We start from the raw sequence: 12,500 nt of genomic DNA on the forward strand, positions 1-12,500 counted from the left end.
CCACCAATAATACATTGACAACAGCAATGTTTTCATTTCTTTTAATTTTTATATTTTCATTTCTTTTATTTTTATTTATTTTTTATTTTTTTACTTATTTTCATTTAATTCTTTACTTATTTATTCATTTGTTCTTATTTACTTTTTTTATTTTTTTTATTTAATTTTTTACTTATTTTCATTTAATTCTTTACNGCTCTTTTATTTTTATTATTTTTTTTTATTTATTTTACTTATTTTCATTTAATTCTTTACTTATTTATTCATTTATTCTTATTTACTTTTTTTCATTTTTTTTTATTTAATTTTTTACTTATTTATTTAGTTACTCTTATTTTATATTTTTATTTATTTTTAGTCAATTTATTGATTTGTTATTATTATTATTTGCTACACGCAACATTTAACTTCGTGAAACTTTACTTGGTTGGTTCGGTTACGATGCAATTGAGCAATGCTAATAAGCTGGTGAAGGACAGGAATTCATTCTTGATGATTGATGATTTGATTGAGTTTGATGATTTGGTGATTGTTTGATTTCAGATGTTTGCAGTAATACCCACACATTTAATCGTCTAACTGCGTGAGGAATTTTTCGACTCAGTAACCGCTGGGTATATTACTAGTTTAGTTGAACCACTTTGACAAGTGATGGGGGAGAATGCTATCCGATTTGATACATCATTTAGCACAGCCTCGGCCCAAGTCATTTCTCAACTCACAGAAACGTCTTATCAACTAATTGTAAATCTCGGTGTTTTTTTTCACCAAAAATCTCTCCGGAAATGCGTCGCATCTTTATATTTCCACTCACTTCATTTCAAGTCAGAAGAAAAGACTGTTTTCTTAAACTTTCTTTTCTCCTCTTTTTCCTAAATACCAATGAAGTTTGATTACTTTAGATCCTTGCACATTTGTAAGTGGCAATCTCCAGACTACGTTTTGAGCCTCAGCTTAAAAACTAAACTAGATAGTTTGAAAAGAGAAATTTATGATCTGTCTAATCGCCTATCTATCTCCAAAGCGGAAATAAAATAATTTAGTAGGAATACCTTTTGGCACTTTTACATTTGATTGTAAATATTTTCAGAGAACGTTTAAACCATAATTTTAAAAATTTGACTAAATTGTATTAAAATTGATATTTATCATCCTTCTAATAGTCTTTCGACCTCAGAGTATGTATGTATATATATACGAAATAAAAATTATTGCAAGAAATTTCATCTTGGCTTTTTTACATTTGTATGAGGATATTTTTAGAGAATATTTTGAATTATAGTTTAATAATTAAGCTACATTTAAACGACAGGTATAATTCTTTTTCACATAAATTTATCATTTCTTCAACTAGTCTAACAAAGCCATCCCGTTTTACGAGGTTGATATATAGCCATAAAAATATTTGTAACATTTTAACTTTTTGTTATGTTCACTTTTTCTTTTTCAGCATGTAATCAAACTCAGGGAACACAATGGTTATTTGCAAAAGAAGGCTGATTTGAGATTCTTAATACATGTTATGTATCAGAAATCACAAAGAGGTAAAAAAAAGGCTTGTTGTTTTCTCAGAACATATATTAGATTTATTTTGAAGCCTAAACTGAAATTCACTAAAAATGACTTTGAAAAGAAAGCATCCTAATTTAGCTCATATTAGAAAATGCATAAAAAATCATCCTGGCAATTTATATGATTAATATGAGAATTCTTAAAATTAAATAACATTTTCTCTAATTGCTAAACGTATGCTTGAAAAATCTACTTGGAAATAGCTTAAAATAATATGTTTAGACTTTATCAAACACACAAATATAACATTAAAACCATCCCATGAAAAAAAACTGAAAGAAATTTCGTTGTAATGAAAATTAGCTCCTGATAACTTTGAAATCATTAATTTAAACTTTTTTATGGTATACACTTCCCCAAAGCTGTATGACCTAGTGAAGATGAATTAAATCACTCGTTAATTCTGTAGAGAAACTACATAAGTGTATCAAAGTTGAGACAGGGGCTTCAAATAAAACATTTGAACATAATGCGAAAGATAGGTATATATCCGAACTACACTAAACTCTTATTCAGTTCCATTTCTCCGAAAAGTCATACTTTAGATGTATTGATATAAAAAAGGAACATAAAAAATACTGTTAGCCAAAGAATCCTACTAGTTTGAAAATCTTCGTACACACAGTATAACTCATATTTAACGCACACCCGTGAATAACGATTTCCGCTGTTAACGTATTTTCAATTACAATTTGAAACACGTTTAGAGATATTTTAAAACGGAGTGTCGGAAATTTTCTCCCCTCTGTTTGTTTGTTTTTACTTTAAATAAAAAGAAAACATCAATGAAAAATTAAAATGGCGAGTATTTTCCCCCCTTGATGCATGACATTTTTTGTACAGATCATAGATATTTTCGCATTGATGATTTCAAATTTGCAAAAGGTTTCTCGCTATAAGCTACAGCTACAGTGTTTATGCCATTTAATAGTATACTGCTAACCAGAATTTTCTTAAATTCATTCAAACAAATATTATGTCCCCACTTCTCTGCTACGTAGGAAATTGCGGGTAGAAGGCGAGAGCAAATTTCAGTTAATGATGCCATACGTTAATGTTATGTATTTGTTGTCTTAAGTTACATTTTTAATGGAGTAGACAAGTGCGCGTATGTATACAAACCAAAAAGTTCAACTTGTAAAATCAGACAAAAAATAAACTAAATAAAAACAACACTTAGAAAAATATCAATAGATTTTTGAACAGAACTAATTTCATATTCGAAATCCTCACAACCGCATTAGGTAAAATCAAGTACTTGTGCAAATGCAACTAAAAAGTTGTCCCCCAGAGTGTTGTCAGAGTGTCGTCTGGCTACCGCGATGGAGGTATTATACTATCGTCCATACATTCAAACATAATTTGTAAAACATTTCATATGTGATTTAAAACTGTGGATACCACATTTAAAATCAGTTCGACAATTTAGACAAAAATTAGTCGTCAAGCTAGATTTACTTTTTCTTAACACAAATTTATAACGCCAGTGCAAATATTTTGCACACCAGTTTGTACGCGTTATCTGCAGAAGTTATAATAGTGTGGAACTCTCACTGCCGTGCTGGAGGAATTATACTATCGTCTCAAACCCAGTTTGTAAAAAATTCCTTATATGATTTAAAAAACCGGATACTACACTTAAAATCAGCTCACCAAACTAGAAAAAAATTAGTTTTCACATTAGATTTACTTTTTCATAACTTAAATTTTGCATGCCAAAGTAAATATTTTGCTCTCCAGTTTAAGCGCCTTATCTGTAGAAGCTAAAATAATCTACAGATCCCTCTACCATGTTGATGGGTTTACATCCAATATTCAAGCCCATTGGTTGAAAAATCTTTAAGTGATTGAAAAAAATGAATACTACATTTACAATCAGCTCACCAAACAAGAAAAAAAAAATCGTTACCATGTATTTACTTTTTTTCCTGATTCAAATTTTGCATGCCAGTGTAATTAATAAACTGACAAAATAATGATACAATTACCAATTGGGAACCGCTAGTTTAAGTACAAAATTCTTTTCCGCGGAAACTATGTTGATTGATTAGAAAAATGTTTTGCACTTTGAGGAATAATAACATATTTCCTACTGTTTTTTTTCTTCATAATTCCGATTGCTTAAATTAAATAAATAATACAATCTTCCTTTCTAGACAAGGAAGAGTGCTCCATTTTGAGGACTTGGGTGCGTGCACGGTTTGCGAGCATTGTAAACAAAAATAGTCACGGTCAAGTACTTGTTGATTTTATCTATAGTGTTAACCAAATGTTTTAAGAACATAATTATTTTGATTTTGTAAACAAGTTAAAAATTGACAAAACCTTTTTTCATCTAACTTGTTTTTTTTATTCAGTTATTCTTAACTCGAGAACTAGTTTCGGATAGATATAAAAGACGCGCTTAAAAATAAATTTTCTCAATAGACAATTGTGATCTTCTCAACAAGGAGGTATCTCAATAGTCAGGTTTGTTAAAATTTTATGAATTTCTATCAAATTTTACTTAGTTTTCGGAAACAATATTAAAAATACCTGTGTGTTGTTATTTTTTATAAAAACTATTATTTTTAATATATGTATTACATAACAATAAAATATAGATTTGTGATACGTGATAAAATCTGGTAATTTTATAACGATACCTTAAAGCATGACATAAAAACCATTTATTCGGTTAAATCTACTTTTAGTTTTGTATTTTTTACTAAGTATGTGGTAATAAGAACTATTAATTTGAAAATCAGAATTTACGCTAAACCATTATAATGTGAACAGAAAAATTACCAAATAAATGCCGTATATTTTAGTTTTATTTTTCAGAATTATTGTTTTTTTTGCCAGAAATGTCATTACCAAATAGTACGTAATTTTACCAGAATTTTTTTCCATGTCTCAATTTGCTACACCATACTATTACAATACCAATCATTATAATGGTTCAAGTCAATATATATTTTATTAAATATTTTAGCAAATACTCCCTGCCTCGAAAAATCATCAATCATCTCATCAACTTATAAGAGATTTCCTGATTCTACGTGAGCTTTTTCATTTTGTTAGTGTATTTTACACAGATTTTTCATGTTTTATGATATGCAATCAAAATCCTCATATGCCGTTAAAAAGTAGCAATGTTGTGACATGTATTGAAAAAAAAATTAAACACACGGAACATCGAAATTTCTACTCAATTTACTTCACTGGATATTGTAATTTTTTACATATTAGTATACATTTATTATACATATTAGTATGCATACATGAGTATAAATTCAATAAGAACCAATAATAAAATTTTAAAAAGAATGAAGTTTAAGTAATTTTGATATGGTATCTGTTTTATTCATCGTCTTCTTTTTTTTTGAATAAAATATAATTTATAATTGCACTTCGTAATACAACAATATTTCACGGATGGAGCAAAGTTAAAATATTTGTTTTTACCATATTTCCGATAGAAAATGTGACAGGAGAGATTATCAATAGCATATAACTGTAATATATAGCAATAGAAAACATTCCTTATTTTAATAATAAAAAAGTTGACAATTTTATTTATAAGAACATACTGATCTGTTTTGTTTAGAGGTATAGAAGGGTTGTAAATAAAATGAAATGCACACCATTTTTTTCCTATTTTCAATTTTTTTTAAATGTCATTTATTATTACAACATTTAGGATTCATAATTTCTTCTATGGACTTTGTTCGAATAATTATATAAGTTTATATTTATATTTTATAATTAAATATTTATATAAACTGAAATAGCCTGGTTGACAGGGCGTTGGACTCACATTTGTGAGAACGGGAGGTCGAATCCAGCCGGCCAAAGATTCCCCGTGTAGTAAAGGATACCTGGTACACGTTAAATCTGTTGGTTCACATGTAATATTATCCTCCATGTATTATTACAATAGAAAACATTCTTTATAATGTTTATTACATTAATTGTAATAATTAATGATTTTTTTTGTTCTCTTTAGATAATTTCTCAACCTAAAGTCATGCTACTGAGAAAAGCAATCATCTTGATTTTAGGGATGCTCATGTTCTTGTTGTCCTGCAATGTTACACACGCTATGAGCCATCATGGAGGAGGAAATAGTATATCTGAACTTCTTGTAGCAGGGCTCGTAGCAAAACTTTTATCAGAACATCATCACAAGCACAAATGTCATTAATGGACATCTATTAAGTAAGACTACATCTTGAATTCTCTGTAATCTTTATATACGAGGTAAAATTTGGGATGGATAAATATTTTATTGGAAAAAAATATCGCGAAAACAATGCCTCTCGTGTATATATTACAGTGCGCAGACTGTAAAAAAAATCCAATAAAATTTATGGTTTTAAAGCCGAAGATTCACTGGTCATATAATTTACGAATGAAATCTGTAGCCTCAACGTTTTTTTACCACATGACAACAAGTTTTTTTAGTAAAAAATTACGCAGAAAATCCGTAGACATACTGGTTTTTTACCGTAAAAAAACAAGTTTTTACAATAAAAATAAATCTGATGTCTAAATAGACTTTTAACAAATGGAAACAAGTTTTATCTGTGAAAGTTACGAAGTAAATCTGTACTCACAAGATATGTGAATATTCAACGTCTGTAGAATTCATACGGACAGCCATCACTCTAATACGAACCTGGGTCACTTCATCGGGAAAAGCACGCTCTATCCCCTGAGCCACTGCAGCTTTGGTGAGAATTTTGGCTTAAATATTACATCGATTTGACAATAAGGTCAAATCGTAGTTTTATTTATACGATGTTACAAACCATGAAGTAAATGTTAAGAAGTAAGAACAAGTATGAAAAAAAATTCATAAAATGGTTGGAGAAAAGGTAAAGTTATATTACGGAACGCAAAACTGCATAGAAAAAACTAGAATTTCAACTGACGATTTTAATCAGTTAGTGATTTGTATTAAGAACAGAGAAAAACCATTTTATCAACAAAACAGCGCTAAACCGTTAAATATATGGAGAAATTCCAAAAAAACAAAGGTTATTTTTTATAGTGCGCTTTAGTTTTATACCTGGATGCATTATACAATCAGCACTAAACTTTTCGTGTGTAATAAATAATAAAATAAATAATGAAGTTAGTACAGTGAGCTAAAAAAAAAAAAAAAAAAAAAAAAAAAAANAAAAAAAAAAAAAAGACATCACTCTGAGTAACCAGATTTTCACTCTCTAAATGACAAACTTAATGATTCATCACGTAATGGCTAAATGATTGAAAATTAATGACTGGATGGAATAATAGGTGGTCGCAAATATGAAAGAACGTATCAGAGAAAATACTTTTTTGTTACTAACTTTGATTTAATTAATAGTTAGCACTAATTAATTTGCATAGTAAAAGTTAATCAATTTTCTTTTTGAACTTTTAAGATTGATCCTTTGTACAGGAAAATACAATCATCAAAACAAAAATTAGTGCTATTTTACAAAGTTTCCAATATCAAGCGCCATATCAAATAATCAAATAAAAAAATTATGAGATAACGCGTTAATAAAAAGTAATGAAATTTTTTAAAACATACTTGCTCACATGATTTTTTTATCCTATTATTTATTTATTTTTTATGAAACTAAAAATGTAATGTGTAACAACTAAAAATTGAATTGTTTTAGTTTAAGCATCATAGACCAGGTTTCCTTCGACTTAATTTTCGAAAAAAGTTTTTAAATTTTTTTATTTTAAGTTTAAAAATTGCATGGACATTTTTAACTTACGAAGAATTTCAATTACTCTTTTATACTACAAACTAATTCGTTTAGTTTATCTTATGGTTTAACTCAGACGAGCACATCAGCTGAAAAATATAATGCAAAAGAATTGAAAACTTCATTAAATGTAAAAATGTTAAGTTTCCTTTTTTTAGAATTTTGGTTAAAATAGAATAGCATTTTGGTTTTAAATTGTTACATTTTGAAAACAGATTTGTTAAAATTTTTGAAGTTTAACATAAAAGTCTCTTGCATAAACTCTTCATAAAAATCCTGCAAATTGAATCTTGTACATTTTTTTACATTCTTTTCTTCTATATAATTGGCATAGAACACCTCTGAATATGTCACACTGTGAAGAAAACAATTCCCTTTAAAAATTACACATACTAAAATAATTTCAATTTAATTAAAAATTTAAAAACAATTTTATGTAAATTTTTAATAATGAAAAAATAATAAAAAATTTATATTAGGAAAAATGCTCTACTAATGAAATAAATTTAGAATATGTATTTAAAAATAATAAATTTGTTCCATAAGAGTTATGTAAATTTAGACTTTTATTACCTAATATAAAATTTTAAAAAATATTATAAGCTTTCAAAAACGTTTATTAATATTAATTGTTTTATTAAAAAAAATGACATTAAAAATCATAAACGATTAAAAAAATCTGTTATTTATGAAATAGATTTTTACTTAAATGACAATTGCGTTGTCAAAAAAAATCGATCAAAACTAAAAGAATATGGTAAAATTTACCTTGTTTCTGGCTCTATGAGGACATCAAAAATCTCGGTAATTTTTACTTTGGTAATGACTTGGTAATATGAAGAAAGAATTATGGTTTTATAATATGTAATAAAATTTGATGAATGTAACAAAAAAAGATAATTTTATCATGATACCTTGAATCATGGCATAAAAACTATTTCTATGTTGTTGTTTTTTTTGTTTTTTTTAAAGATTTGTATTTTTTGCTAAATGTCTGGTAATAAGAACTATAATTTTGAAAACCAGAATATCCAGTAAACCGTTACCATATGAACGATAATACTACAAAAAGAACTGTTTAAATTCCTGGTTTTATGGTGACTTTAAGGTAAATATTATTGTGAAAATAGCGGTATATCAGATTTTTTGTTCCATGACATGTTTCTGTCAAACTTAATTTTACCGGAAGGAAAGTACCGACACCCTGAGTCCCAAATTAATTTAAATCAGAATTTTTTTACAGTGTACATTATAAGTAAAATATTTTTATTAATGTTTAACTATTTGTGAGCATAATTTGTTGTTCAATTTCAGGTTCAAACGACAGTCTCTGAAGGTAGAAAATTAAATGAACATTTATAGTGTTGACCCTAAACATACACATTTAATTGTTCGAAAATCCTCATTCGTGCTTCACTTCTTCGTGCTTCATTTACTACATTGTATTTTTTTTCTCTTTCAGCTAAATAATAATGTATATATTTTTAAAATGTTTCAAGTTGTAACTTTAAATAAACTTATCTTTTAAAAGTGCTCTTTTGCTTGCATGTATCATATATTTTTTAATTATATCGGAAGGAGACCAATTTTTCAATCATTGCATTTACAAAATTTTGAATAGTACTTCATTTGCTTCATTAGAATTGAAGTCTTTTCAAAATTAATGAACATTTTCAGAATTCTCGTCAAAATGAAGATAAAGTCAAAGAAGCCTTCTTTATTTATGATTAATTTAGCATTTAAGTGATTATGTATAAGCATATTTTCGTTCCTCACCTTTGCCTTTGAATTAGATTATATTTACATCAATTCTGAGTAAGTTTGAAGTTTTCATACGAAAACCTTATTTTTTATTATCATTTATGTATATTTACAATTTCCAACCCAGTCTTTGAGTTAGGCTATTTATGCAAAATACTTGTTAGTTAAAGGTTTTTCGCAAAAATCTTAATTGTCATTAACAAATACGCATTTTTACAATTTTCGACCCTATCTTTTAAACTACTCATGTAGAATTCGGGTTGATTTAACATTTCCATGCAGATAGCAAAAGATTCAAACTTTACATTAAATTATAATTTTTTTATCGTTACTTTTCCTTATAAACAGTGCTTTTAAACGCAAAATCTAATTTTTTTTATAATTGTGCTTAAAAAAGTTTAAGTTTATGTTTTGACACAAATTAATTCCATTTCAGAATATCTAAATATTTGTTTAATTTCCATAAAAAACACACTTACCAAATATATATGACCACGGGCGCATCTTTTTTTTTTCAAATAAAATTCTAATTTTCAAAAAAAAAAATTTTTCACGATTTTTTTCTTGATACACCCATTAATTTCAATTGCGCAAAATAAATATTTTAAAAGATTTCTTTCTGTCATAAATAGTGCGTAACGATAAATTTCTGCGCAGCGTGTAACTACTTCAACCGTTAAACATAACGATAACTTTCAATCTGCACGCAACTGCAATTACATTCTCCAAAAACATCATCAAATCGATCCTAAGTGGCGATCTTCAACATTCCACACTCAAAGTTCCACACATAAACTATTTTTCTTATTCTTAAACAAATCTTACAAATTTAAAATTAAGAAATTTAGAACTAAAAATAGAGAATTTAGAATTCGTTTGTTGTAGCTATAGTAGAATTTTATCATTAGATTTAAATACAAGCACAACAGTCATAAGGAGCATATTATACTGTGTTTTTTAGTCATATTCAGGAAAACAAGAACCCGCAATCTCAAAATCTGCATTTAAAATTAAAAGTAGAGAATTTAGAATGCGATTGCTGTAATTATACTTTGGAATATTAGAACAGATTTTAAACAGGAACACAATTGGTAAAAACATCATGATTATACACTATGTTTTATTCGGTTTCAGAAAAACAAGAAAGTTATCCTCACACTCAGAAATAATCAGTTGAGCATTGAACCATAATCTCGGTAACGAAATGATTTAATGATTGATAACATCAATCAAAGTTATTGCAACCATTATAAAATTTTAAATTCTACCACATTTTTGTACAAAATTACCAATATAAGGGTCATTCTCACTGAAAAGGTATAAATAGACTAAAAAAAATTTTTAAATTAAAGTAATTAAAAAAGTGATAAAAATGACATAAATGCCTTTATTTATTTTTGTTATATATCCTTATAATAATGGTCAAGTCTTCTATTTTATTTTTTACAAGATTTAAAAAAATTTAAATTCTGCCTTGTCCACGGAGGAGATGTAATATTCAGCGGAGGAGATGTAATAGTCAACGGAGGAGACATTTTATGTTATAAAATATAAAATGTCAATGAAGACTAATTCATTAATTATTGGGTACATCTGATATGAGTTTAACATTAATAAGTAAATAATGAAATATTTCATTATTAGATTACTACTTCCGATTAATCATGCTGCTATGAAAGAAAGCATCCATTCTTAACCTAGGTGTACAATTTTTTAAGTAACTCTTACTGAATATTAATAAATTAAAATGTAAAGACTATTGAAATAAAAATTCAGACTCCACGTGAAGGTTGAGTGCTTAGGGTACTCTTTCATGAACATTTTATGCAAGTTAAACGTACTGTCATCCAAATAACGTTTTTGTTTTTTCTCTTTTCTTCTTGCTATTGTTCCTTTTTTCCCTGGGCACAAACGGCTTGCTCCATCAATTTCTAGAAATTTAAGTACATTTAATCACGATTTTTCTGTTGCATCTTTTTCTGATACAGATTTTAAAGTTTCTTGTTCCTTTTTTTTTCTTCTCTTTCTTCAAACAATATAGGGTTTTCTCTTCATTTCTGTCTAGCTTGTCTCATGCTAAGTTTTTTCTGTCCCCCTCTCATTTGCACATGAACATTTGATTGCTTTCTTTTTTTACATTTTGGTTTTGCCATTTTTTTCCTGAAATTTTAAGAGAAAAAAAGTGTTAAACATCACAGAAATTATTTAGAAAAATTGTCAATACTTACTTCTCCAATAAGAAAAAGTTTAACTTAGTTGATTTTCTTTAAAAATACAAACAAATTAACATATTTGTTGCATTTTAAAAAATATCAATTAAAAGAAAGCAGTTTTTTAATTATTAAAATTGTATTATGGTTATTTAACACATTGTCTCCTCCTCCGTTGACTTGTTACGTCCACGGAGGAGACAGAAACTAGTTCTTGAATTTTACTGATTTTTAATTTTAATGTTACAAAAATAGGACAGTTCTTTTTATTAAATATACTATTTTTGCAATCTAAAATTCATCTATCAAAAATAAAATAATTTTCTCTTACCTTTTTTATGATGTCCACGGAGTATACGGTGAGAACTTTGCCAAACCCCAGTTGAACCAACACCAGTGAGATAGGGGTGTTGGTTCACCCCTATCTCGGTGTTGTTGGTTGAACACAACAATCCAAAACTGACACCAAAGAGAACAAAAGCAACTGATAGTTAACATTAGAAAATGGAATGATTACCTTTCCCAGCAGTGTCTTATAGGGATTTCGCATATGCTGCCCTTTATTGCATATTTACCGAACTATATTAATTGTCCACGGAGGGCGATTTAATTTTTGATGGACAAAGTTTACTAGTCATTTATTTTATAAAAATAATTTTTTTTTAAATGTTAAATAAAAAGTTACTATAAACATTTAACTAGGTAAAACTACAAAAATCATTAAAATAACATTTAAATTGTTTAACAGCCATTAAAAATTATTTTGTGTAACACACGTAGGGACGTCCAAGGAGGGGATTTTGAAGCCATGTTTATTAAAAAATAAGAATAAAATATTAAATACATTTAGCAGAAATGCATATGATTTGTTAGTTAGAACTTTACAAAAAATGATGAAGAAAAATATTAAGAAATCTGCTGTATTTCCTAATATTTATTACTAAGGGACTTAAAAAATCACCTTTTTGTGAGAATGACCCATATTGCAACTGTGAGTTTATTATCTTAAATAATTTTTAATCTTTTTATTGTTTAACCTTTAATTATTCAGCTGTTTATCTTTTAGATAATAATTATTAGTAGTAAGTGTTTGCACTAAGCTCACTATATTGTATAATCAGGAGTGATCAATTTTGTTTAATTCATATCTAAATTTAAAATAAACATAGAACTAATGCTCAGAAATAATGGCGATAATTGAGTGATTTCA

The 12,500-nt window shown here is 27.3% G+C and overlaps 1 long non-coding RNA gene across 1 annotated transcript; it reads left to right on the forward strand.

Moving 5' to 3' along the window:
• The first annotated feature begins 3,876 nt into the window (after window positions 1-3,876).
• Window positions 3,877-8,852, forward strand: LOC107441217 (uncharacterized). Its single transcript, XR_006225788.2, has 3 exons — window positions 3,877-4,041; window positions 5,561-5,772; window positions 8,634-8,852. It is a non-coding gene; the product is annotated as an uncharacterized lncRNA (long non-coding RNA).
• Window positions 8,853-12,500: the final 3,648 nt, after the last annotated feature.

The sequence above is a fragment of the Parasteatoda tepidariorum genome, chromosome 2 (genome assembly GCF_043381705.1).
Source record: "Parasteatoda tepidariorum isolate YZ-2023 chromosome 2, CAS_Ptep_4.0, whole genome shotgun sequence".
Classification (NCBI taxonomy): Eukaryota; Metazoa; Arthropoda; class Arachnida; order Araneae; family Theridiidae; genus Parasteatoda; species Parasteatoda tepidariorum.